Below are 26,156 nucleotides of genomic sequence, written 5' to 3' on the forward strand. Positions count from 1 at the left end.
TGCACATTTAGTAACACACTTTTGCACACCTGTGGCAAATTGGCACCTGCAGGCCCCTCAGAATCAATAGCCAACTGCTGTCTCTATGATGATCACAACTGTCATTTAGGTTGTGTTGTGCTCAGAGTAAAAGGTGCTACATGAAACAACGAATATAAAGAAAAACATAAAATCCTAGACCCAAGAGACCATAGAGGAACAATAGTCTGTTTCACCCCCCAAATCCATTTCCTACTCTTCTCTTCCCTGCTCTGTTCCCCAGGAGGGTAAGCCTCTAACTTCTCTTTGGGAATCAGCCAATGGGAGGCCCCAGCAGATAATCAGAGAGCAGGAGAGAGGTGGGGGCTTTTCTTCTCGCTCCTTCCTGTGTGGGTCCAGTTCTGGAGATGATTGTGGCTCTCTATAATTTCTCTGGAAAGGCCTTTCTTTCATGTCTCTGGTCTCCAAGCCTTGCTTAGCACTTTTTCCATCCCTTGCTGCTGTTGGCCTAGAAGATCATCCACCACTGCAAGTCTCTGAGCGCTTTGGTGTCCTTTGCTGGCACTCTGTCCATAGTCACTATGTTGCAAGTTTTCAGAAATCCCAGTTGAGTATGCTATTTTTTGCAAAGACCCTGTCTGATACATACCGCTAGACAAGTAACAAGAAAACTCCTTCTTGGTAAATTCTCTAGAAGAAAAAACCTTCTCATCAGTTTTTAAGGCATCTCTACAGTTCCTAAAACCATGATGAAAAAACCCTGAGAGAAAGTCATGTCAAAACAAGCCTCTGAGACACTCAGATACTCAGAGAAGCGTGAGGCCTCTTTTACATTCTAGGTCATGCCACCAACCAACTGGCTGTCCCTCAACCACTCCTCGGGGGCCTTGACATCAGGCCAGCTCCCTCCCTGACCTATTTAAAAGCCAAGAAGCCCAAGCTCCTCACCAGGGGAAACATCTGCATATTCCACCTCTGGTTGGGCCCCATCAGAGATGGAGGTGACTCACTGTAAATTTCAACTTCTCCAATCATTAAAATGTTTTTTCTGCTTTTAAACTAAAAGCTGCTTCTCTCTGGATTGTTCCTGATTTAGGAATTCAGTTAAATGAGCATGATTATAAGGAAGGAAAATAAAGCATTTATCCAAAATGTCCAAGACATGCCCATTCACAGAGCTAACCAGCAGGGATGTAAGGGCCTATGCTGAGTAATATATGTTACTGCAGCGAGGCTGTTTCACTGCAAATTCCTCCCGGCTGCTCTCCACAGTAGCAGCCGATGTTTCTATTTACGGTCAGCACCTAGGAATCATCCTTGATTTCATTTTTTACTCACCTCTATACTCAATCCATTATCCTATTGTATCATTCTATCTTAAAAATACATCCCCAGTCTCTCCACTTCTCTCTATTATTTATACCTGGTACAAACTACCATCATCTCTTGCCTGGATAAACATTAACATAGTAATCGTTCTGCTTCTATTCTTGCCTTCCTACGATTTCCTTTTTCCACAGAGCAGCCACAGAACAGTTTGATGTTTCTAAGATGTATATCAGATTACATCCTCCCTCCCTGCACCCCCCAAAACACTCTAAAGGCTCCCCTGGTCTTCAGGGTCCCTATGAAAACTCACCGCTTCCTCTCCTTGTTCTCCCATTCACTATACACTATCATGATACACTATGCACTCAAATATGGCTCTTGCCCACCTCATGGCCCACGTGGCTGCCTGCTTCTTGCCATCCAAATCTCAAGTCTTATCCACCCCCCACCCCCTGCCGGGGGTTCTCCTCCAACACTATATAATGCCTTTTCCGTTAAGCTGTGCTCCATCACATCTTACTAGGCTATTTTCTTCTCATTTTTATTGCTATCTGAAATTGTCTTGTTTATTTATTCCTGTCCATTGTCCTATTTAGAATGTGAGCTCCATGAGTTCAGGAATCTTGCCTGCACAGTTCACAGTGCCTAGAATGATTCACCAGCCGTAGTATGGATGCAAAATGTATTTGTTGAATTTGATTCATCAGTCTATACCAGTAGAGGACAGTGAAGCAAGACGGTATAGTCTCATGTTTTTTGTCTTCCCAAATATTATCAATTAGCTATTTACATTGTGTTCAAATTACCACCCCTCCCTCACCCCTCCCCAAGAGACCTTAATCTGCTCTATTCAGTGGTAGAAAATAAAGGAGTATATGTGATGCAAAATGACTCTCAATTTCAATGATGTCTTATACGTAATTTTTTAAACTCTGGTCCTTATATGTAATATTAACCAACTAGTAAAGAACATGGAATTTAAAAGTACAGAAATGGAAAAAAGTGAGGGAGAAGTGAAGAGAACTGAAGGATCTGAAATCTCAGTCATTTCCAAGAAGAGCAAATCCTCTTCCCACCAGACCACTGAAGAGGAGCTGTGAGTGCTGCCCCTCCCCACTGGAAACTTCAAAATCAAAAGCTTAATACACAAGATTAGGGATTTTCTGAACTTGCTCTCTACGTATAACAAACTTTATCTTTACAGCCAAGGTGGGAAGCTCGAAGGAGCATCATCTCTGACTGAGAAATATCATCTTTAGACCTTGAGCAAGTTATGTAAGCTCGTTGAGGCTCCTTATCATTGAGAATGAGGATGATGCTGACACCTGCCTATCCCCTGTACAAGGTCTGGGGTGAATCAGATGACAAAGTGTGTGTGTGTGTGTGTGTGCGCGCGCGCGCGTGCTTTGCGACATGTAAATTGATGCCCAAATGCTTTCCATTGACTTGAGCAAGTGAGGGAGAAAGATGACTTAGAGGGACAAGCAGTAGAAATCTCTACTGAGCATTAAAAGGGTTTACAAAGTCTATTCCCCAAGTGCTGAAATGAGGAAGAGAACAGATATTTGTGGAGGGGTAGGAGCTTGAAGAGCCTAGGCTAGAAAGTTCTCAGGAAGAAGAGGAGATTTGAACAAAGAACTCAAGAAGGGAGTCATCAGTTGGCATGCAGAAAGAGGGAAGGAACCTCTGTCCAGAGGTCAGAGATGTCAGAAAGAGAAGCAGAAGCAGGTGTAGGGAAAGGCCAAGCAGTTTTCTCTGACAGGAGGATAAAAACCTGATGTATAATAAGAGATGAGATGAATTAACTGAAAGGAACCAACTGGTAGCAGAGCTTAAGATCGCAGGCTAGAAGATTGCATTCAGGTCTGGAGGCAGGTGAAGGCATGTTTAAAAGGATATCTAGGACCACTGAAAAGCCTAACACCATTTTTCTGCATCACACGAACAGTGCCTGGATTAAGAGGGGAGGGGTTTTCCACTGCAGTTTAGCAAGTCAGGCCACGTTTGAAGAACTGGGTTTTGTCACAAGTGCCACATTTTTAAAAGGACATTGACTTGAAAGCACCCAGAAGAGGGTGGCCAGAATGGAGAGGGGAATGAAAAGTATAGCATGCAAGGAAGAACTGTGTCTGGTTATGTGCAACCCAGAAAGAAAGTGATATAGCCTTCTTTTCTGTTTGAGATCATCTCGGCTAACTTTAAGAGATTGAAGAGAGGTTTATGGAGAAGCCCACTTGCCTGGGAGCCAAAAGGCTTGGATTTACCTCAGTTTTGCCACTAGACTTATAAGCACGTTACTCAGTTTCCAAGTTTATTCGTGCATTAAAAAAAAAAAAATCTGTTTAAGCTAGAAAATCTCTAGTATGTTCACATAACAGAGGAACATTAAATTGTCTAGTTATTTAAGGTGGTTGTTGTTTGTGTCACTGGAAATATTGGATAACTTTCTTGATCCTTATTCAGACTTACCTAAAAAGAGGCAAAACAGAGCAGCAGTAACAGGAAGAAGTTTGCCAGTAAGTAAAACAATAAGCACCTAACACTGTATTGGGGTCTCCTTATCCTAAAGAGATCATACTTTCTTCTCAGTCAGAGATTAGAAAAACTCACTGAGGATGTGGCTTAGAGAGAGGACAGGTAGAAAGTCAAATATGAAGAAGGCAGTCTCGCTAGTGTTCAAGAGAATCCTTGTGTTACTGGAGGCTAAATGTTACTACACCTCAAAATGGAAAAACAAAAATAGTTCCATGGTCAAAGAAATGTGGGAAATGGTAAGATCAACAAAATAAATATTTCTCTACGCAGGATTTCTCAGCAGCTTTAATATGTTCAAGTGTTTTGTGAATCAATAAGGACATTGTACACAGCATTTTCTTCTTTTTGACCACAGAGGTGACTTTCATCCTCACTACACCTACCACCTCCCCCTGCAAGCATTTTAGAGGGACTAGTGTTTGTCAGACACTACTTTACACAAACCCTGGAGGGCTCTGCTAGGGATTGGATGGTCCCAGTAGGAAGGGTGGGAGTAATAAGCTCACCCTGTGTGAATAGAGCCAGAATCCCTGAACCACTCATTAAACACTAATTAAGCACCTACTGTTTGCCAATTGCTCTGGCAGATACAAAGTCATGAGCTCTATAGCCATTGTTCCCAGAAGTTTTCAAAACACTACGAAAATCAGATGTTTGCACATAAACAGAAAAATATCAATGCAAAACTCTCTTCTTTGCTAACTGTCAAAAGAGCAGACTGATGTGCACTGTCTTTTCCAGAGCAGAGAATGCTCATCTTAGGCTGGAGCAGTCAGGGTAGTTTTTTCCAGTACAGGAAGTTGGTATCATTCCTGATAAGATGGGCAGGAGCAGATCAGTTTATAGGAAGAGTCTTGCATTTTAGTCGAGAGGGTAATGGGATCCAAGAGGCAGGTAAATGCCAGGTGTGTTGGGGTGACATTGAGATCAGTCTGGAGCTGAAGGTCAAGCAATGGAGGATAAGGTTGGAAAAGGGGGTGGAGGACAGAAGCTGATTAAAAGAGCCTCAAATGCCAGATGCAGGAGGTTAGAGCTCTGTCATCCACACAATGACTAGTGGCTGAGGTTTTAAAGCACGTGTGTCACATGACTAGAACACCAATGCCACCTCCAACCTTACAGAAACAGTTCGAAGGTGCTCACTACTCATTAGCCTCCATCTTGAGGTACGGAACTTTTATTTCTGGAGCAAAACATTAACTCAGTTCCAGAAGGAATTTAGGGAGTGAAGAGAAGGGGGAATTTCTGTTTTCTCCCTTCTTCTGGTAAATAAATAATCCTTCTGGTAGAGAAAGGAGCCCAGTGGACTATTTTTAGCCCACTGCTGGTAGACACCAGTGATAGAAGACATAGACCTGTTCTAATAAAAGATTCAGATATTCTGCTCAGCCAGCTCCTCATACTGTTTAAGTAAACAGTCTAAAAATAATGCAATAAACTTATACAACCAGTAGAGATAAGCTGTGGATTGCAAACAGATTTAAAGTGCTTCCTCATTCACTTTGAAGGTTACTTTGAATCTCAGCCAAGAAAAAGCCACCATAGTTTTTAAGTGAAGGAGCCTCAAAAGAAATTTGGATCTCCCCTTTTCAGATGATGGCCTTTCTTTCTTTCTTCCTGCGTTATTTTACATGAACTACATTGCAACACTCATTAAGGCCTGCCTTTCAATGAAGGGACAGTAGAGACCCTCCTCATTCGAGGCATTCATTTACATGCCCTGCCTGACCCCTGAGTGGATGCCTGAAAGTTGAGGAATGGGGATGGAAATGAAGCAGGGAAGGAAAAGTACTGAGTGATTAGGCCTGATCATCCACTCCCCCAGCCTTATCCTTCCTCATTCTGCCCCATCACGGTTGGCCTCACCTACCATCTGTTAATCAATACTGCAGGACAAGAAAGTTAGTAGCCAGGCTCCAAGGAAGCCTGTCTGCCATCCGGGCTTTCTTGGTTGAGGAGGTAGTAGGAAGGAACCATCTAAAGGCACCAAAGCCTTCCTCTTAGGGTTAGAGCCCCTCAAGTCCTCGTTCAGCTGTATTGGCAAGAGGTACTGAAGAAATCTACCTTTTTCCCAAGAATCAATGTATTATATATTGCTTCCAGTTAAAATACCATGCATCTGTATTGGAAATATTTCTCTTTTTAAAGTCATATTTGAATTGTGAAAGTCTGGACTCACTACATACTTTAGTAAACCTAAGACAGGAGATCCTTCTACTGGCAAGTCTGGTTGGAAATAAAAGAAACAACAACTAAGAATGAACTGGAACTGCTAGAAAAGTGAATTATTAGACATTCTTAAATTATTTTCCAGGCTCCTCTGCTGACCTCCTAGAAAGCCTCTGTATTCCACTGAGCACAAGTTACAAACCACTGCCGAGTTGGCGTCCTCCTCTTTCTTCTTGCTATGAGGCCAGCTTCCCCACCCCACAGAGGACACTGACCCTGGCAAGTGAAAGTGTCAGAATTATTAAGGGATACAATCTGACCACAATAGAGAAAGTGGAGTGCATCTAGAATACACCTTGAGGGGAGTATTCAGTCATTACTCTCTCTCTTTTAAAGAAAACTGCCTTCAGCAATCCCCTTGTGAAAAAAAGGTCTGAAAGCCGAACACTTCCCTTTTCCTGAGTTTTGCTTACTCTAAATAATGCAATCAATCCAGCCCCGCCTTGGAAGACAGTGTAGGCAACAATATACAATCCCATCACCCATCCAGCCAGCTCTCTCTCTCCAGAGCCTGGCACTCCCCTGAAAGCTCATTTATGGAAAGATATAATCCAGTGGTCTCCAGAGGGCTGCTTCCTGGGGAACTTGGGTGTCATTGCCTTGAGGAAAAAGAAATTCACCTTGAGCTGCAGTAAACTGACATTCTTTACGTGGTGTCATGTACCTGACTGAATGCACTGGAAAAGAAATCCGGGCTGCACAGCATCTATCTGCCGATGCTTATGTAGGAGCAAAGAGACAGGCAAGAGGCTGTTGTACTGTTATGGCATTCATCTTCCTACAAGGATGAATCAAGAGATACAATATTCACTCTGTTAGAAACACAATCTACAAACCAGGGAATCAAACCAGCAGCTCATTATTGTTTCCAAACTGCAAACTGAGCAGAGGTTTCAGCGGGGGAATGCAAGAAGCAGAGATGAGAGCTCAAGGACACGTGCCCTCTCCTTAAGGGCTTGACAGAGCAAAATAAATCAGCTCCATTGAAGGCACAAAGCAGCCTCCACTGCAAGGAAATGGGGAAGTATATTTGTTCTCCCTGAAGTTTCTGAAGCATCTTTGAGGTCAGTCAACTGTGGATGAACCCAGATGAAAGATGATCAGGGCTGGAGTGGCTGCTGGAAAGTCTGATGCGCCCACTTCTCCTTGAGGGCATGGGCAGAAGGCCAGATGCATGTTGAGTGGGGCAGTGCAACAGCTACTGAGCCCCAGGTCCCAGTGCCTCCCAGTTCTCTCTGGCTATGGCGAGGCTGTTACCTAGCTAGAAGATGGATTAGCGGGGCAGTTAATCTGGAACCTGGCAAGAGTCAGCTGCCATCTTAGAGAGCCAGGGAGTTAGAGCAGGGAGAGCAAATCACCAAGGATGAATGAAGAGGAAAGCAGGGAGTGGAAGCAAGCAAACGAGCCAGTCTGCTGCATCCAGAGCAGTTATGCACAGGGACCACCTGATTTATTGTCCACACAGGGACACTCTCTATTAGTAATTATACCCTTAAGACTGGAGTGAAGTGAGGCTGCCCCTGACAAACCAGGATGTAGGGTCACTCTTGTTATGGACAGCGTCAGGAAAGAAAATGGGAGTGAGTCCCCTTTTGCTCTCCTTTCCCTCAAGAATATCTATGCCTACTTTCCTATCCACCTTTGCAGCCCTGAAAGCAAAGATGCTTCTCTAAGAGGGCAGCATGAGGTCAAGGCCAGCCCCAGATGGGTGGAGGCTCCTCTGCAAATGGAGTAAGGCCAAAGGCACACCCAATTGGAAACCAAAGAGAGGTTATTGGGTCAGACACACCTGAAATTGGGTCCAGACTCTGACTCTTCCTAAACTTCTTGGAGCCTCTGCTTTCACATATGCAGAATAAGAAATAGAGAATTCTGTGTTAGGTGACTGTGAGGATTATAAATATCACTGCATGCTCACCAAGTGCACCGATCTTATCCCATACATGATTTCCAGGTATTTCTGTGTATTATTTCTTCTAAGGCACAGTAGCTGGCAGAGAGAAAGTTTTCAAAACATGCTCTCATTATTAACTGCTATGATTTTGCCCCTCTGCCTGGTCTCTTGGGTTATAATTTGCACCACATGGGAAGCACAAGAGATAGTGTCACAAGCCAAATATTGCCATTGTGCCTGTCCTCAAAGAGGTTACAGTCTTAGGATCAATTTATTTCCAAGTATATGCACACACACACAAACTCAGATAAGTTATGAGAAAGGAAGCAACGTAGGGCACTATAAGAGAGGAAAAGGGTGAATCTTTTCCAGGGATGCTGGGAAAAAGCCTTGGCATGGAAGTGGCTTTGCAACATCGTCGGTAAAAATAATTTTTATAAAAACTAGAAATAGCCTAGTCAAATGACTTGTCAAATATATGACTGTCTCTCCATAATAGAATGCTTTTCAGCCATTAAAAATGTTTTGTCTCTACTTACTGACATTGAACCATCTCTACTGTATATTTAGTGGGAAAAAAAGAAGACAAAATATCATGATAGTATGATTCTTTTTTTGGAACACCATATATATATGTATGTGTGTGTGTGTATATATATATATGTTTCTTTTTCTAATGCTATTTTTATAATGAAATAGCAAGCATTTTATTTATGTGTATCTTATCTCCCAATTAACTTTCACCTTTGTGTATTCTTTTCATATGTTACCTACTTAATAAGTAAATAAGTAAATTTTATATGCATTAATAAGAGGACTTTATGATTTTAAAAATTAATGTTATTGAAATGATAACTAGCATTTATTTAACACCAAATGTGTGCCAGAATTTGGTATCTGCATACATCATTCAAAAGGACAAAGGCTCAGCATCAGCTATTTCAACAAAAACATGATGAAGTTATCACTGCCTTTCACCTAATTGGCAAGTCAGAAATTTGGCTGTTGATTGCCTTTCATAAAACTGTTCCAGCTCTTTTCCTGGAGGCTATCAGACTGGGAGTTTCCCTCCCTTTTGTGGCCAAGGGCAAACATTTGAAATAATCCAGTATTGACTCTGACAGCCTCCCATCTGCCTGTTTGTTCCACTCTCAGACCTCTCTAGATACCCAGGCCCAGCAGGCCCCCCAAGGCCCAGATTCTGTGACCCAGTAGATCTTTACCTCCCCACCCCCGGATTTCTCTTCAACAAATCTCCCTACTCTGCAATGAGAAGTCTTATTTCCTTTGCACAGCTGGCCTTATCTAGGAATTAGGGGGAAGGCAATCAGATTCAATTAATTTATTCTGAAGTATGAATAGCTGACAGTCTTTTGACCCCCCTGGAGTTATTTGCTTTGAAAATAAAATTAAGATGTAAAAGGGGAGAGAACCTGTTAAGACAAATGACTCTTCATTGGTGGAATGTTAACTAGTATGCCCAAACAGAGTGAAAACATCCAGGCAGATAACTTTGGACACCCCTGCTCTGCCTAAGTGTCTACTTGGAGGTGGGAGTGGGAGTGGGGGAGCAGGAAGGCAATTGTGGGGTGGGGGCCACTTCTTTTATGTTGCACTTGCTTGTCACAGTTCCTTCCTTTCCTACACTTCAAAACTGACAGATCCTCTAAAATCTCCACATTTTGTCTTGTCCCATTTTGCTTTGTGTTTTAGAGATTTTCCCCACATTGCTGGCAAGGAGGGCTCTGGCAGTACCCACAAGGGGAGTGGGCTCCTTGCATCTGGTAGTACCTCCCCATAGGGAAGATCAAGGTGATGTACAGGGCAAGGCAGCCCCAAACCATTTCTCCTGTTTGTACTCTACATCCAACCTCACATTTCCTGTCTCCAAAGAGTCTCACCAGATCTTAAGTTGGCCAGGTCTGGAGAAAGTTGAGAAACCACACTGTCTTGGTCCAAAGAAATGGAGTCACAGGGCTTACATTTTTCTCTTCCATTAGCCTTCAAGTATTTTAATGAACACCAGATTTTACTACTTGTTCCTAAGGGAGGATATTTGATTTTCTGTGGCTCATTTTATTTTTAATATTTAAAAATCTTTTCCCTCAATGAGGCATAACCATAATTGCATTTGTAAGAAGTAGGCTGTGTTCAGTTAGTAGAACTGTTTCATAAAAGTGGTGACAAAAATTAACTTCCTGATCTTTTCGTAAGGTGCTTTTTTTTTTTTAATTTATCAGGTCTTGAAGTTTTTAAAGCTAACTTGGATCCTGCAATGTGTGAATACCACTTCACAAGGACTTATAAGCAGCCCTCTAAGCAGGTATATATAAAGAAAAACTCATGTGCAATATAAAAGGTGTTCAAATTACTCCATCTAACCACAAAGAAGAGCAAATCATTCCCCAAGTAGAAAGTGGTTTAAAGGCAGGGAATTGAGAACTAAATTTGAAGCTGACATCTTGACAGCCTCACGGCCTAGTTTCAGGCACAGAGCTATATACAAGAGTGACAAATGAGGTAAAAGAGCAGAGGCAGACAGAGAAAAAGAGAAAAAAGAGAAAGAAGGTGGTGTGATGAAGTGAGGAGAAAGAAAAACAGAAAAACAGTTAAAAGAGAAACACAAGAACAGAATGTAGCAGGTAGGACATCTGCTTTAAATTGAGTCTTTGGTAGGTGATCAACATATTGAACTTATTATTTACTTTTCAACACACCAAAAACCAATGCTCTGTCTAGTAAAGCTTAACAAATTTGTGGAAATTAAGAAAGGTGGGGGAATATCAGTCAGGGTTCTCCAGAGAAATAGAACCAGTAGGATATATGTGCATGTATACACAGAGATTTATTTTAAGGAATTGGCTCATACAGTTGTGGGGACTGGCAAGTCCAAAATTTGTAGGGCAGGCTGGCAGGCTGGAACCTCAGACAAAACTTGATGCAACAGTCTTGAGCAGAATTTCTTCTTCTCCAGGGAATCTCAGTTTTACTACTAAGGCAGCTGATTGGATGAGGCCCACCCACACTATTAAGAGCAATCTCCTTTACTTAAAGTCAACTGACAGTAGATGCTAATACCACCTAAAAACACCTTCACAGAAGCATCTTAACTGTTGTTTCTTCAAACAACTTGACTGTCAACTAGAAAAGTTGACACATAAAATTAACCATCATGGGGGGTGGGGGTGGGGGTGTAGTTTTGTATACTTAAATGAAGATGACTAACACCAAGTATCCCAAATATCTGAAGTTTTTCTCAATTTCTGCCTTAGGTATGGGTAGACATCACATTGGAGATGATCTGGAGATTCTGATCAGGGGTCTTTCTTAAGTCTATTTATTTATTTTGACAGTAGACACTCTCAACTTCCCTTCTTGGGCTAATAGACAACATCAGGCCTCCTAAAATGACCAGAGGAAAGAGGAGGCAGACTATCACATGGGCTACAGTCAGTCACCTGTTTGTATTTTAGTTTCAGCCCATCCTAGATGCCCATTACTTTTCAACAGTGATTTGTCGGAAGAGTACTACTTCCAGTTTTGTTTATTAGTATAACCATCGTTCTGGGTGTGGATGAGCCTCCCTTACTGCATCTATGTAGCATCAACTGATTGAACTGAATCTAAAGACTATGCTCTTAGGTGAGTATTTTAAAAATACATATATGTTTGTTGATATATATCCAATATTGTGCTTCAGTTTCAGATGCTCCCATTGCTGTGAATAGTGCTGAACAGAATACTCCAGAATGGACAGTCGAAGGTCAGAAGAGAACCCCTAGGGACATGGCTTTATAGATAACTACAGGATTGGTTGAAAAGAATTAGGCTTATATTACATAATGAATTTGTATTAGTCAGGGTTCTCTAGGGAAGCAGAATCAACAGGAGATATCTGTGAATATGAGATTTTATAAAAATGTCTCATGCAACTGTGGGGATGCATGAGTCCAAATCCCATAGGGCAGGGAGCATGAGTCCAAATTCCATAGGGCAGGCAATGAGCTGGCAATTCTGTTGAAGGTCTGTAATGAACTCCCCAAGAGAGACTGGCTGGCTGAAGAAGTGAAAGTTCTCTCTCTTCTCCCTTAAAAGTCTTCAACTGATTGTGTTAAAGCCAGCTGATTGAATTCTCTCATTGCGGAAGACACTCTCATCTTGATATAATCAGGCACAGATGCAATCAATTGACTGATGACTTAATAAACCAGCCTTCTGGTTTATTAACCAGCCACAAATATCCTTGCAGTAATGGTTAGGCCAGTGCTTGCTTGACCAGACACCTGGACACCATCACATGGCCAAGAAGCTGCATGCACCTAACCATCCCAATATTATATAGTTTTCTAGCGAGCATGGATATGAAATACATGAATAGAAAATTGCTGATAATTTATAGATATGTCTTCAGTGTGATTTTTCTGTTTACTACCCCCTTTTCTCATCAACAGATTCCCAGGTCTCACCCTAGATTGTTGAGAAACATGGTAGGAATTGGCATTAACAGAATGTCCAGACAATTCTATTGTAGTTTGGTTCTGGGACCACATTTGAAATAGCCCTCAGCTTTGATAATTACAAAGTTCAAAAATGAGCTGGTAAAGTAGAGTGTTTCCACCTCCACTACCTAGAGCTTAGCAACAGCAGCTTTACTCCTCTCATGCTTAGATGGAGAGGACATAGGGCTCAAATGTGAGTGAAAGGCCTTCAGTAACAGCCCCTTCCCCAAAGAAGCCATTGCATTTAAGGCCTGGATTTTGATAACAGTAGGATTGGTTGGGACTCTCCTCCCAAGAAGCAATTTGAATCTACTAATTTAAAGTGCAAAGAGTCTGCTAGGGGAAAAATTAGACTGCATTCTATCTCCATTAGAGATTCAAGTATGTATCCCTGATGTCTTAGAATAACTGTGAATGAGGCCAGATTATAGGAAAGATGAGAGGGGCAACAGTAACACCGAATGACTGGTGAGTTATGTCACCAGGATGGCAGAGTGAGATGCTCCAGGGTTTCTTCCCCTCACAGAAGCTTTAAACAACAAGAAAGAACTGGCAGAACCATCTTTCTCAGAGCTCAGAAAACAGATAAGGGTGTTTGTCCTAAATAGATTAGGATGAGCACCAAATCAGGAAAAAGGCAACTTAAAAAGAGTAGGAAAATTTCATGGTGCCTTTGCTGCTCACCCCCATCCTCTCCTTGGCTTGGTGCATAGCTGCCCTGGATTCCCAGGAGGGAGCAGCTCAACCCTGATGCTCACATGAGGTGTGTGCATGTCTGTGCCAAGCTGTCTGGTCGTGGCCTGAGGGTGTTGCAATCTCGCCATCCCAGAACTTGCCTGGCATGAAGAAGTGGCTCAAAGAGATTTCCTACAGAATGTTGTAAGAGAACGGTCAAAGTGCAGCTGCCTGAGGCAAATGATTACTGGCTATGACACATGCAGTACAGCACCTGGTTCCACAAGGAAAACCTGTTTACCAGGGAAAGGGGACTTTCAAATCCACATAAACAGGGGAATTCCTATAGCCACATGCAAATAACCAGAACCAGTCACATGTTCAGAAAAGACCAGGGGAGACGCTGAACTTTTACCCCAGGCTGTCCTCAAAATCCATTGCAGGGGCTGGGAAAGATATTTTCTATCTTTCTTTTCTCTTCTAGTTCCTTCCTTCCTTCCTTCCTTCCTTCCTTCCTTCCTTCCTTCCTCTTCTTCTTCTTCTTCTTCTTCTTCTTCTTCTTCTTCTTCTTCTTATTATTATTATTATTATTATTATTATTATTTCTCTTCTTCTTTTTCTTTTTCCTGGCATTCAAGGAAATCTCTGTCACAACAGTAGCTGAATAGAAGCTTACAGAACAAACACCTCAGTGTCTAAATCCCAGAAATAACACAAAATATTAAAACTTTCAGGGTGGAAAAAAAGGATTCAAAGAAACAGGAAACTATGACTCATGCAAAGGAGCAGAATAAAGCACTAGAAACCATCAATGAGGAAGACCAGACCTTGGACAAACTAGACAAAATCTTTTTAAATATGGTTCTAAATATGCTTAAAGAGCTAAAGGAAACCATGGACAGAGAATGAAAGAAAATCAGAAAAATGATAGTCAATCACAGAGAATAACATTGAAGAAAGAGAAATCCTGAAAAGAAGCCAAATAGAGATAAGGACAGTAGTAACACAAATTAAAAAGTCCCTGGAAAGGTTCAATAACATATGGGAGCTGGTAGAGGAAAGAATCAGTGAAATTGAAGATAAGACAATGGAACTTATTCACCTGGAGGAGCAGAAAGAGAAAAGAGTGAAGAAAAGTGAATACATCCTCAAAGACCTGTGGGATATCATCAAGCATTCCAATATGTCATTTGGGGAGTTGCAGAAGGAGAAGAAAGAGAAAAAGAAGTGCAAAGACTATTTGAAGAAATAATGGCAGAAAATGTCCCATTTTTAATGAACATATGAACATATTCACCCAAGAAGCTCAAAGAACTCCAAATAGGATAAACATAAAGAGATTCACACCAATATACATTATAACCAAACTGTCAAATGCCAAAGATAAAGAGAGAATTTCCAAAGACCAGATGACTCCCTGGCAAATTTTACCAAATATTCAAAGTAAAATTAACACCACTACTTCTCAAACTCTTCCCAAAAACTGAAGCAGAGGGAGGACTTCTTAATTCATTTCATGAGAACTGTATCATCTTAATACCGAAGCCAGATAAAGATACCACCAAACAGAAAATTACAGACCAATATCCCTTATGAATATAGATGTGAAAATTCTCAAAAAAATACTAGCAAACTGCTCCAACTGCATATTACAAGGATTATACAACAAGATCAAGCTGGATTTATCCTGAGAATGCAAGAATGATTCTACCTAAGAAAACCAGTCAATGTAATGCGCCACAGTAATAGAATGAAAAGGAAAAAAATAAACATCTCAAAAGAGGCAGAGGAGTCATTTGACAAAAACAGCATCTTTTTTTTTTTTTTGATAAAACACTAAGAAAATTAGTAATAGGGAATTTATTCAATCTGATAAAAAGCATAGATGAAAAACTCACAGCTAGCATCATACTCAATGGTGAAAGTCTGAAAGCTTTTCCCCTAAGATCAGAAACAAGACAAGGATACCTGCTATCACTATTGATATTTAACATTGTACTGGAAGTGTTAGCCAAAACATTTAAGCAAGAAACAGAAATAAAAGGCATTCAAATTGGAAAGGAAGGAATGAAATATCCCTATTCAGAGATGGCATGATCCTATTTGTAGAAAATCCAGAAGAATCTACAAGAAATTTACTAGAACTAATATATGAATTCAGCAAAGTTTCAGGGTTCAAGATCATATGCAAAAATCAATAGTGTTTCTATACCCCAGCAAGAAACAATCTGAAAAGAAAAGCAAGGAAACAATTCCATTTACAATAGCAACCAAAGGAATAAAGTAGCTAAGACTAAATTTAATAACAGGTATTAAGGACTTGTATACAGAAAACTACAAATCACTATTAAAAGAAATTAAAGAAGATCTAATAAATGGAAAGATACTTCCTGCTCATGGATTGGAAGACTTAATGTCCTTAAGATGTCAAAAGTATGCAAAACAATTTACAGATTTAACACAATCTCAACTAAAATTCCAATAGCCTTCTTCAAAGAAATGGAAAAGCTAATCATCAAATTCATATGGAAAGGGCAAAGCCAAAACCATCTTGAAAAAGAAGAATGAAGTTGGAGGACACACACTTCCTGATTTCAAAACTTATTACAAAGCGACAATAATCAAAACAGTGTGGTACTGGCACAAGGACAGACATAGAAACCAATGGAATAGAACTGAGAGTACAGAAATTAACCCATACATCTACGTCCACATGATTGTTGACAAGGGTGCCACATCCACTCAACGAGGAAAGAATAGTCTCTGTAGAAAATGGACTCCTACCTCATATCATATACAAAAGTTAACTTAAAATAGATCAATGACCTAAATATAAGAGCTAAAACTATAAAACTGTTAAAAGAAAACATAGTGAAAATAGTTTCAGAACCTTGTATTAGGCAATGAATTCTTAGACTTTACACCAAAAAGACAAACAACCCAATTTTTTTTTATTAAATTCAGTTTTATTGAGATACATTCACACACCATACATGGTATACAATCCACTGTCCACAATATGATAACATAGTTATGCGTTCATCACCACAATCTATCTCTGAACATTTTCCTTACATCAGAAAGAACCAGAACAAGAATAAAAAATAAAATTGAAAAAAGAACACCCAAATCATCCCCCCATCCCACCCTATTTGTCCTTTAGTTTTTATCCCATTTTTCTACTCATCCATACACTAGATAAAGGGGGTGTGATCCACAAGGTCTTCACAATCACACTGTGTCCCCTTGTAATCTACATTATTATATAATTGTCTTCAGGAGTCCAGACTGCTGGGCTGGAGTTTGGTAGCTTCAGGTATTTACTACTAGCTATTCCAATACATTAAAACCTAAGAGGTGTTATCTATATAGTGCATGAGAATGTCCACCAGAGTGACCTCTTGACTCCATTTGAAATCTCTCAGCCACTGAAACTATTTCGTCTCATTTTGCATCCCCCTTTTGGTCAAGAAGATACTCTCAGTCCCACGATGCCGGGTCCACATTCATCTCCGGTAGTCATATTCTGCATCGCCAGGGAGATTTACACCCCTGGGAGTCGGGTCCCACGTAGGGGGGAGGGCAGCGAGTTCACCTGTCGAGGTGGCTCAGTTAGAGAGAGAGAGGGCCACATCTGAGCAACAAAGAGGTACTCAGGGGGAGACTCTTAGATACCATTACATGCAAGTTTAGACTTTCCTTTGTGGTAATGAGCTTCATAAGGACAAGTCCCATGCTCGAGGGCTCAGCACATCAAACCGCCAGTCCCAATGTTTGTGACAACATCAACACCAGTCCAGGTGAGGATGTCCAACACATCCGCACCTTCCCCCAGATCCTCGGGGCTGGGGAGGGGGAGGCTGTAAATATAGTTTTTTATTATCTGCCCAAATTACTCTGGGATGTCAAACAACCCAATTTTAAAAAAAATGGTCAAAGGACTTGAATAACTATTTCTCTAAAGAAGATATGCAAATTGTCAACTGGTTTATGAAAAGATGCTCTACATAATTAACCATTACAGAAATGCAAATCAAAATGCAAAAGATACTGCTTCAAACTCACCAGAGTGGCTATTAGTGAAAGAGAGAAAGAGAGAGAGAATGGGGGAGGGGGAAAGGGACAAAGGGAGATAGGGAGAGAAGAAGAGGAGAGGAAGAAAGGGAGAGAAGAAGAGAGAAAGGAAAAGAGGAAGAGAGAAAGAGGAAGAGAGGAAGGAAGAAAGGAAGGAAAGAAGGAAAGAAGGGAGGGAGGGAGGGTGGGAAGGAGGGATGGAGGGTAAAAGCAGAAGAAAGAAAATAACAAGAGCTGGTAAGGTGTTGATAAATAGAATACCTACAACAATTTTGGTGGGTGTTCTGGTTTGCTAAAGCTGCTGAAATGCAATATACTAGTAATGGACTGGTTTTTATGATGGGGGTTTATTAGTTCACAAATTTACAGTTCTAAGGCCATGAAAATGTCCCAAATAAAGCATCAAACATAAGCTACCTTCTCTGAGGAAAGGCCGATGGTATCTGGGGTTCCTCTGTCACATGGGGAGGTACATGGCTGGAGTCTGCATGTCCTCTCCTGGGTTTAGCTTCTGGCTTTCATGGCTTTCTCCAAAATGTCTCTGGGCTTCTCTCTCAGCTTCTCCTGGGGGCAAAACTCTGGATTACATATGTTAGCTTCTCTCCAAAATGTCTCCCTTAGCTTCTCTGAGCTCTCTTTCTCTGTGAGCTCTCTTAAAGGACTCCGGTAAAGGATTAAGACCCATCTTGAATGGGCGGGGTCACATCTCCATGGAAGCAATCTAACCTAAAGGTCCCACCCACAATAGTTCTGCCCCTACAAGATTGGATTAAGGGAACATGGCCCTTTAGCAGATCCAAACCAGCACAGTGGGAATATAAAATAGTGCAGCTACTGTGGAAAACAGTTGGGTAGTTCCTCAAAAAAGTAAAACAAAAAACTACATATGGCTCAGTAATCCCAATTCTAAGTTTATACCCAAAAGAATTGAAAGCAAGGATATAGAAAGATATCTGTACACCAATGTTCATAGCAGAATTATTCACAAATTTTTGTCAAATTTGGAAGCAGTCCAAATGTCCATCAATAGATGAATGGATTAAAATTATGGTATACACATAAAATGGTATATTATTCATCCATAAAAGGAATAAAGTGCTGATACATGCTACAACATAGATGACTTTTGAAGACATAGATGACTTTTGAGTGAAATAAGTCAGACACAAGTTACAAATATTGTTTTACTCCACTTATATGAAATAACTAGGATATGCAAATTTGTAGGGACAGAAAGTAGAGTGCCGGTTACTACGGGCAGGGGGAAGGGGAAATGGGGAGTTAAAGCATGATGGATACAGGGTTTCTGTTTGGAGTGATGGGAAAGTTCTGGTTATGGATGGTGGTGAAGGTAGCACATCGTGAATGTGATTAATCCCACTGAATTGTATGCGTGGGGGGGATTGAGATGGGAAATTTTACATTGTATTTATATTTCTATAATTAAAAATAAAGAGAAAGAGACAATGATAATTAAAAGTAAAACATGATCCTCAACTAGATATAATAATGGAGGAGAAAATGCCAACAAGGACATTATTGGTACATACAAAAAATTTGGACAATAAAGTGTAAGCTTTATTATCAACGTTAAATTTCTTGAACTTGATAACTATACTTTAAAGTGATTACATAAATGGATGTCCTTGTTCTTATGCAATATACATAGAAGTATTAAGTGTTCAAGGAGCATGATATATGCAACCTATGCTCAAATGTTTAGAAAATTGATACAGAGATGGATGGATGGATGGATGGAATGACATGGCAAATGTGGCAAAATTTTAAAAGTTGGCTGATCTGGGTATCTGAATGGGAGTATGTTGGAGTTCTCGTGTACGGCTTTTGTATTATTTTTCCAATTATCCTATAAGTTTGATATTATTTCAAAATAAAAAGCTTTTAAAAAAAAAAAGGACCTAATGATGATAGGAAGAGGGAAAAATACTGCTCCTGCTACAGTGTGTAGCTGATCCTGGAAACCAGCCTGGCATAGCCACCTTTGCAGCTGTGCATCACATAACAGAGAAGGAATAGTGGCAAAAGCCACTCTCCTATTAACAGCAGTGATGGATGTCCCAAATATCTGACATAACAAGCACAGCAGCAACAAGATGACAGGAGGCAATTACTGCCTTAACAGGGCAAGTTTACGGCACCATGTTTGGGGCTGCATGGTATCAGCACTGGGTACTTCTGCTTGATGGGGAGCAATGACCAGGACTGATGTATGAACTCTATAAACAAACCTGGGAAACCTCAGAAATGTTGGGAGAATGGGAGATTTAAACAGGCTGGATTTCCTGACGTCAATTAGTTGAGGTTTTAGAACCAATGAGAATTAGGTATTAATGTCTGGGTAACCCATTCATTCTACAAAATAGAGAAGGGTGGGTAAACTGGTCCCATTTTGTTTTGTTTTCCTTTTGGCTATGCCACAAATCCACTCAACAAAGGAAATGGTGGAGTCTTATCTTCTTTGAGTAACTACCTTTGAATGCCCCAAATGCCTTCAGTAATAGTCCCCAATTTATGCCTGTAAACAGGAGGGTTTTTTGTTTGTTTGTTTGTTTTTTGCTGTTATTTTTTCTTTTTAAGGTATACTAGGATTTAGGGTGAAAAATATGTATATATCTTCCAGGTTAAGAGTTACTTAGCATGGGCTCCCATTATTCAAATGCCCTTCTTCTGTTTCTGTTTTTCTATCACTTCAGTAAGGCCAGGCATTTCTGGGAGCTTTGATGTTTAACAGTTTGTGAATATTTCATATGGAATTCATTGTGGAGACCCAGCCCTAGCCTGTCCATATTCAGGCTTTGGATAAGCAAAACCTCAATGGATTTGTCCAATGCTTAAGGTGTTTTGAAAATGAATGAACTGAGATTTCATTTAAATATAACTTTAAAATATTTAAAATAAAATTTTTCATAACAAAATGAAGCACTGGTTGAGACAAATGTTCCAGCCGTGGGTCAGTAAACTTTTTCTGTAAAGGACTAGACAATAAATAGTATTGGCTTTGAGGCCATAGGGTCTCTGTCCCACTACTCAATTCTGCCTTGTACCTTGAAAGCTAATCATAGAAAATATGTCAATGAATGGGCATGGCTGTCTTTCAATAAAACTTTATTTACAAAATCAGGCAGAAAGCCCACAGGTCACAGTTTGCCAACCCGTGTTCCAGGACCTTATACAGTATTTTACCACAGATACCTTTGTTTTGCCTTGTTTTATTGTGTTGTATTTTTAACAATATAGCTGTCTTTGAAATTATAGCTTCTCTTTGAGTAGAGAAGAGATCATGGATTTTAGGAGATGGGGTGCAGGCATTAGAACTTTGAAATGCCTCTCTCTGTGCAGAGCATCAGATTATCAAACAAAAAGTAAATGAAATTATTTTAGGAAACAAATATTCCTCCACATTTAAAAAAATCACAAAGGGGAAAATATATCCTGAGGTAAACTATTAGCATTAAGAATTTAAAATAAAGATCTGGTAAGGAAATAATAAAGATCTGTCTAATTATGAAACCATACACACACACAGTGAAAATGGTGATGCTGTACAGAAATGATGAAAAAATTTACCGTTTTATGGGATTGATGAATATTTGAAATGCGTAGCTATAAAAAGTCACATCTCACCACGTAAGCAACAAAGCTGTCTCTTGATTGCTGATTAAGCACATAAATTCTTGAGAACGATAGGCATGAACAGTAAAAGCCAAAAAGAGAAACAAAACAAAAAGAAAAATGGAACTTGCTGTGCTCTCTATGCCTGACAACCACTCAAAGCCATAAAAGGTAGTGAGAGAAACTTGCCTATTAAAGAAGCAAATGGTTTTTCATTAGCAGACATCATTTCCAAAGAATATATTGATATAAACTTTAAACTTTTTTTCTTCAGAAAATATTTTTTATAGGCCCTCATTTTAGTAAAGGCTCTTTTTCAAGCAATGAATATGCAAACAGAAAACAAAAAATGTGGCTTCTCTGTGGTTTCCATCATCACATAAACATAAATTCCTTACATAATCCTCCATTTGCATACCAGAAAACTAGCTTTTTTCAAGCTTGAAAAATAAAATGATACATTCCTAAAAGGTTATTTGATAAGTATTCAATGCTTTCTGGAACTTCTTTGTGCAATTAGATTAGAAAATTCTCTTTGGCACTGGTTTCTTACGTAAAAACTGTACTTAATTTTTTTTTTAAAAAAGAGTAGTTTGTGACAGATATTTTTTGTTGACTCTTTTAAATTACTATTCAGTAAAATTGACTTTTTAGAAGTATAGTGCTATGAATTTTAATACATATAGATCAATGTAACCATCTCTACAATGAGGATACAGAACAGTTCCATCACCCCCAAATATTCCCCCATGCTCTCCTTGTATCACCACCCCTTCTTCCATCCCTGCCCCCCGGCAACCTCTAATCTGTTCTTGTGTTTTTTGAGACTTTCATATAAGTGGAATCACAGTACATCACTTTTTTGCAACTGCCTTCTTTTACTCAGCATAATGCCTTTGAGATGCAGCCAAGTTATCTAATGTATCAACAGCTCAGTCCTTTTTCTTGTCTAGCAGTTTTCCATTATATTTTTTTTATGATTATGAATAGATCTGTTGCAAACATTCAATGTACAGGTTTCTGTGTGAACCATATTTTAATTTCACTTGGGTAAATACCTGTGAGCAGAAAGCTGAGTCATACTGTAAGTGTACATTTAACTTCATTAGAAACTGCAAAACTGTTTTCCAGGGAAGTTGTACCATTTTGCATTTCCAGCAGGAATAAATGAGAGTTCCAGTTGTTCCACATCCTCACTAGTATCTGGCATTATCAGATATTTTTTTTAAGGTCATTCTAATGGTGAATAGTTGTAGCTCATCATCTTACTTCTTTTAGCAACAGCAACAACAAAAATTCTATTCTTTTCCCGGGTCTCTATTTCAAATTCTTACTAAAAAGTTTATCTGCTAACCCCCTACTCTGTTCTCTGTGCTAGAAAATCTATGCCCTCAGGAAGATCACACTCATTCCTTCAACATCTTTCTTTTTCCCCTATTCTTGCTTGCTCTAAGTGAATGGTAGGTACGATACCTATTTTAGAAGGAACAAACACTCATTTGTTCTGACCCAGCCCATGAGTAAGTTCCTAATAGAGTGAATCACCCACTCTGGAGCAACACCCCTATTTGCCAGGGATTGGCTGTGTTGATTCAGGTGTGTGGTGTTTTCTAAGGAGCAGACCTGTATTATCCCAGCAGAGTAATCCACTTACAAATTAGAGTGCACCCAGGCTGGCCATCCAAGGGAGAGTTCTAATAAATACAGTGTATCTCCATACATGTTGGCAATCTGCACTCCTAAGTGGCAATACAAGGAGCTAAACACTTGAAGCCAATCCGACCTTTGTATTCCTCATCCTTGGGTTCTGCCTTCTGTGGGCTAATCAAGTACGATAATGAAGAGGGGGCCACTTATGGACATTTCAGCTCAAGATTCATTCTGAAAACTGGCAAGGCAGAGAGGGTGGAGAAGAGTTGGTGCAGGGAAGGTGCTAGGAGAACATGCCAGTAAATGTCCAAATGTCTAAAGCTTGCTCCAGGTCCAGTTCCTTGGTTATCTATCTCTTGAAGTTGACCTTGAAGTGACATACAGATGGACATAGACACAGTAATGGAGAAGAGAAGAAATTTGCAAAATTGGGAAAAGGTGCAAATGGGAAAATTGATGTTATAAGTACATGCATTTGGTGTTGTAAAGAAAGTTATTTGTCTATTATTCATTGAAGTTTTCAAGATTGAGTGATATAAGATTTAAAAATAGTTAATTTTAATCTATTTTTTAGATTAAATAGATCTAATTTATTAGACAGCATTTCATAGGATAATTTGGGGATGGTAGAATAGAAATGAGAGAAAGAGTTGTGAGACTCTTAAAATCACCTTGGCCTAAAGTCTTAATGTAGAACTTTTGTCCATCTGCTTTATCTCGATGTCCAATCTATTCACATTCCTCTGTTCCTGCCACTTGTCCCCTTTCCCTTCAAATCATTCATCCCTCAAATAGTACCATAATGCTTCCACCTTGGGTTAAGAATGGTTCCATATTTACTAAATTATCCTCTCATAAAGAATGTTTGGAACAGTTACCTTATGTAGATACCTTACATATGGCAAGCATTTAGATAGCAAGCTACAATGGCCTAGAAAGTTTTTCTCAGTGATCTTTTCAGTGTAGATTTTTTGTTTAATACTTTATTTCCTATGGAAGGAGATATTCAAGTTCAGTGCAATATGAGTCAGTGAAGTCCTTCAACCACATCTCACTGCTGGGAAGGCAGGCTGTTAGTGCCCAAAATATTACAGCAGGCCCCCAAAAACCCCTTAGGAAGAACCAGGCGGCCATTCCTACTCAGGGCCCCTTTGTCTTGATGAATTTGGAGAGAGGAAGCTGCCAGATCTGGACATAACCATGGCTGGGACCCGACAAAGTGCATAAACAAAATCTGTGAAAATGAATCAACTCAAAATTCCTGGTATGTTCGAGAATTTAACACGGAGTCTTGAACATAGAACTTAATATGTACTTAATAAATTCAATTGTTTCTCACCACCTTTTTTGAGATAACATTTTTTTCCTACTCCATTTCCTTCCTTGCTATAGCAAATATAAAAATGAGCAGTTGGGGGAGAAAGGTTTTTAAGAGAAAAACACTAACAAATTACACGTAGAAATTTAAAATGGCTATAAAACACTTGGCTTAAAGACACAATCGTCGTGGAACCATACGATAATACACTGTAAAGTATGTGCATAGAATCCTGTGGGCAGTAGCTTTGTTGATATACAATCAAACACACCTTTATTTAAAGTTCAGAGGGAAATTTTTCATCAGAAAATCTTCTGACTGGCTGCCAACATCAATTTTTTCACTCACCCTTATTTCTTAGATCTGAGTAGCAATAGGCAATACAGAAAAGAGAAGCTTTGGGGCCAATTCTTGATCCACCTTATCGTCCTTAGACCCTGCTTAACTATGTACACCTGGTCAACAATTTACTAAATAAAATCAGCAAAAGTCAGATAAACTTAATGCCACTTTATACGTACCACTTGACAGAACTAACCCTTCCCCATGTGATGATTCTACCAATCTATAACGCAATCATTTTGCATTTTCAGGAGGAATATTCCCATCTTACTGATTAAAAACCAAGAAAACACAATCAGTATTTTAGCATCTGATAAAAAATATACTAGCATGGTCTTTTTAGAATATCTGAATGTAAAACCATCTCATCATTTTGGAGATAAGATGGCAGGATTTATTATTTTTTTAAATAAAATGATATAAGATGAGTAAGCAAGACACTACAGTGAAGAATGCATTATACACATCTTTCTCTCAATCTACAGCAGATATCGCATGCAGCACTTCCATACAATACATCTAACCACTAACAGATTGACTTGACCAATCCAGATCTATAATGATATCTTAGCTTTCCTACTTACTAGGGAGTATGTTTTTAGTTGACCACGTTTTTAAAAGCTTCAACCAGGATCAGTTCCATCATTTTCAGTGTTATGACTACAAGGTTCTGTTTGTTTGTTTAAAACAAAAAAGGGTCCTTTTCAGAAAATCATATCATTTCTCATTGTTTCCATTATCAGAATCTGAATGTGAATTTTCAGAACAGCTGCAGAGAATTATACCAACCCCATGCATCCCCCTCCTTCTCTTTATCCTATTTATCTCATCTAATCATATATCTGAGTATAATTCATCAAAATTATTGAAATGTAACCCTAGGGGGACCCTGGGTGAGTATACTTCAGCAAATATTTCTAGACTTTGTGTCAGAGGCTATGGTTATAGACATCTATCATTTTCATTTGTGCCAAGTTTTCGTATATCTGGATTATTGGATTCTAAAAGAAGAATTAAAGAGACATGGGTTTGAACTGAGTCTGCTGCTCACCTGATGCATGACTTTAGGCAAAACATTTCTTGAATCCCAGTTTCTATGTCTATAAATGTTTGAGTAAGAAGGAGATTATTAGATAATCTTCTATGTTCCTTCTGCCAGCAATAACCTAAGACCTCAAGGATAAATTCCTTTTTGGCATCACCAATCACTCTGTGATTATTTACCAGTTTAGCAAACAATTCAAGATACTTGCAAACACAGTTTCATGGCCCCATTCTTTCACTTGTGCCTCTCCTTCTGGTATCTGCATCATTTCCAAGCAGAGATCAACCAGAAGACAGTTCCCTAAATTAAATCCCATGCTTGGCTCTTTGAGGTTGCTGAGTTCTTCCCTGTAGTTCCCCTTTGCCTCTATTTCATAACCTTGAAAATAGCCAGGTGGCCTATTCTAAACCACTTAGGATTAATTAGTCACTGTTTATTTGTAAGCTTCAGTCCTCTCTACTTCTCACATCTGCTTCTTGTACTCAATGTTTTGCATCTATCACTGTTCATCGTTACCTCTGATGAGGATGGTCGGTCACTGGAGCAAGGTCTCAGCCAAACTTTGTCAATTTTCCTCATGTTGGCACACTCAACAAATATCTGTTAAGTAAAAGACTGAATTTGATTAGGGAGAAAGAAACTACAGGCCCACGTGCTGTCCAGGGTTTCTACTAAACTTGTTATAAATTTTATGTTTATGTTAGTAACTACCATTATATTGACTTAATAGTTGTAAAGAAAGATAATACAGTATTTTATAGAGATCTCTTCATGCTCAGCTGAAACAAAATTGACTGCTGAATGCTTGGGCCTAACTTTTACCTTCTCAACATCAAAACAGGCCCTGTGGCGGTTTGAAGCTGTATGTACCCCAGAAAAACATGTTCTTAAATTTAATCCATTCCTGTGGGTGTGAACCCATTGTAAGTAGGACCTTTTGATGAAATTGCTCCA

General features: G+C 39.6%; 1 pseudogene; it reads right to left on the reverse strand.

The window, feature by feature from the left end:
- Positions 1-25,781, reverse strand: part of LOC119543836 — a 71,522-nt pseudogene extending 45,741 nt beyond the window's left edge.
- Between the last annotated feature and the right edge of the window lie 375 nt (positions 25,782-26,156).

This window comes from Choloepus didactylus, chromosome 9, assembly GCF_015220235.1.
Source record: "Choloepus didactylus isolate mChoDid1 chromosome 9, mChoDid1.pri, whole genome shotgun sequence".
Classification (NCBI taxonomy): Eukaryota; Metazoa; Chordata; class Mammalia; order Pilosa; family Megalonychidae; genus Choloepus; species Choloepus didactylus.